We start from the raw sequence: 3,350 nt of genomic DNA on the forward strand, positions 1-3,350 counted from the left end.
GTGCACCGAGTTTTTAGTGTGAGACATAGGCAAACAGGTTTCCCTTTCGAGTCAGAATGCAAGAGAGGGAGAATGTGGCTGGTACGCAGCTCTACGTAGGGAAGTGTAGGATGCTGGCCTATTTCGGCCGAGGCAGGGTGCCGGGGCACTTGGCTGCCAGAGCACTGTCCTGTGAGAGAAGTAGATGACGATTCTCCTCCTGGTAAGTGCGATGGGTTACAAACGGCGAAGAGGGAAGCCGCAGAGCACAGGGCTTGTGTGTGCAGTGTACCCAATTGCAATAGTCCAGCAAAAGCTGTTCACGATCAGCGGCACTGAGAATGCTGTTGCTGCTTCCAAAAGTAACGTGCAGCAGTTAGACTCCTTTACACTACGTGGAGAAAAGCCCTTTCGTACGCCTTCAGTGTTGCAGGGTCTGACCAGGTAGAGCTCACACAGTTGGACGCGTCAAAAGAGAAGGGGTCCTTACAGCACCCACTTCTCTTAGCAGCCTTGAAGCTGAGCACATCAGACTGCAGCAGGGTACCTTCTTTCTCAGACAGACATGTTGTGACATTTTTCAGTCTCGCAGCTCCGTCGCCAATGTCCAGCAGCTGCTCTCATAGAAACAGACTCTAGAGGTAAAAGCTAGTGCTGGGTGCAGCTTCCCATTGCTGTTCATAAGACGCATGGAACTCACCTGTGCACTCCGTCCTTGCCTCCTCCGCTGCATCTTCCATGCTGTTGTCTGCGTCTCAGGTCCTAATGTTAAAGACAGTTACTTCGCATAGAGGGCTGGAAGAGGAATAGGAAGCAGCACCAGTAGCTCCCGTTTAACTTTTCTCTTGTGACTGCTAGCATGTATTCAGCAGGCAAGCGAATTGCAAACACACTCTTCTTGCCGCCTGTACGCTGCGCACACAAGCCTGATGCTCTGCGGCTTCCTTCTTCGCCTTTTTGTAACACATCGTGCTTTCCTTCTCTGCCACCTTGAGAGAATGTGATGATGCGCTACATATAGTTGACAATGAAAGAGCGTACCACTAGTTTGTTTCCTCTAGACTGCAAGGGAGCTGTGAAAGCCAGCACTGGCTTTTTGTTCTAGAACTTTTTCATTGGGAGCAGTTGCTGGCTGGTTTGGAGGGGGTTTGGGAGCTGCAAAATTGGGAGGGTAAGGTTACCACCGTAGAGCTGGAGAGAAAAGGCATCTCTCGAGGGAGTGTGATGCATTTCAGAGGCTGCGAGTTACGTGTTGCACAGCCGATCGCACAGAAAAGGTTCTAAAAGAAGGAGGTGGAGCTGGAATTGCCTTTTCTTTTGCAGCCTATAAACTGCACAGCCAACAACGAAACGATTCCTCTTCCTTCCCCGCTACATGCAGGACTACCGTCTTTGAAGTCTCCAAGAAGCAGGATGCACAGCGGAGCTCTTCCACTGACTTCTCCCACACGAATGGGGCCGGGCCAGAAAAGCGCTTGGCGTTTTCCTGGGCAGTATCAGCGCTCATCTAAATAACCACACGATGGCGCTGTGGACTTGCAGGAGAGAGAAACCACCTCGCCCGGCTCCAAACTTCCCCAAGGGCACACCCAATTTGGAAACGTCCCTGCTCTCAAATCTACTGTGTCAGGATAAAAACATTTCGCTCATCTTCCAAGTGCAAACACTCCTTCGCACCACTCTCAAAGGGCAACACGAACTCCTTTGCCCTAACAAATCTTTTCCCTCTCGCAGAGTCTGGCCACAAACTGAAAAATATCCGGCAGAAACAGAGCTCACAAAAGTGCCAGCTGAGAAAGCTCTCGCTGCCTACAACTTCAAGAGCACCCATCAAACTGCCAGCACATTCCTTGCTATCAGCACTTTCCTTCTCAGCTCTAGGTACCATCCTAAGCTTTCAGCCTCGAAGAGTCATGATCCAAAGGGAACGGCCCCAGGGGCTGCTGACACACTAAAGGTACCAGGACAAAAAGCTCAACAGCTAGGCATTTGCATTCCCACTGACAGTTCAACAACTCCAATCCAGAGAACTACCTGTTGGCAAAAGCCCTTAAATTCACTGAGAGCATCCAATGTGCAGATCCAAACTTGCTGTCTTTGCCAAAGAGAAGAACTATAAGTCTGTCTCCAAAGAAATGGCGTCCCCTCCTCCAAAATACGAAACCTCAAGGGACTGATCCCATACCAAGGTGCCAGAACAGGGTAGGGTTGGAAGGAGTCCATCTGCTGCACGTTACTTTTGGAAGCAGCAACAGCATTCTTGGCTGCCTCTGCTTGTGAACGAGCTTTTGCTGGCCTTTTGCAATTGGATATACTGTGCACAAAAGCCCGGTGCTCTGCGGCTTCCTTCTTTGCCTTTTTGTAACCCATCGCGCTTACCTTCTCCAGGAGGCGAATCATCGTCTACTTCTTGCACGGGACAGTGCTCCGGCCGCCAAGCGCCCCGGCACCCTGCCTCTGCCAAAATAGGCCGGTGTCCTGCACTTCCCTTCGCAGAGCTGCATACCGGCCACATTCTGCCTCTCTTGCATTCTGAATCAAAAGGGAAAGCTGCTTGCCTACATCTCGCACAGACAACTACGCCAGGACAACAAGCTGGATGGGAGCTTGCTTGTGGAAACTTGTATTTGCACCACAGTCATGGGGCAGTCCTGGTTCCTTTACAACCTGCAAAGCGCCATCAGCTTGCGCTGCTCTCTGCACGGTCCTTGTCAGCTCCAAGTACCACCGCCCCCATTAAAGCCTCGCAAGGAGCAAAGATCCGGATAGACGGATCGCGCAGAGAAATGGGTGCCAGGACAAGAGCGTGTTCTTCATTACCCCCTCGTCACCCAGATTGTAGTTCTCTCTTGAAAGTCTGCCACTTTGAAAGGACTAATACAGCAAGTGCATCTCTCTTGGCACATTTGCCTGAGCTGCAGCTAGATGGACACTTCGGATGGTGTGAATCTGAAAGCATATGATTGCACCCAGAGCTGAGGAAGAAGCGTGCACAGCACACTGTGGATGCTTGAAGCATCGATACGGAAGAGTGGCAAAGTTGAATGTTTCAGTAGAAGCAGTGCACCGGGGCTCTTTGCTGTAGAGGGATTCCTTGTGGAATAGGGGCATATGATAGCTCAGGAGAGTTTGGGCAACCCAGGGCTGCTGCAGAAGAACCCTTGAAGGGGCCTCAGGCTGCAGATAGGCCAGAAAGACACCTGGCAGCAGGCAGCCTTGAACAGCCTTGGGTAAAGTTACACACTGGTCGGCTCCCCCGTTTCTTAGTGGCTGTCCCGTGTTCGTATCGTGACTTCGGCCGGCTCCCCTGCGCTCGGAACCCCGCCCCTGCTAAAGCCTGGGGCCGCAGGCGTACTGCCGGCGGCGCAGGC

The sequence above is a fragment of the Corvus brachyrhynchos genome, unplaced genomic scaffold (assembly GCF_000691975.1).
Source record: "Corvus brachyrhynchos isolate BGI_N302 unplaced genomic scaffold, ASM69197v1 scaffold98, whole genome shotgun sequence".
Lineage (NCBI taxonomy): Eukaryota > Metazoa > Chordata > Aves > Passeriformes > Corvidae > Corvus > Corvus brachyrhynchos.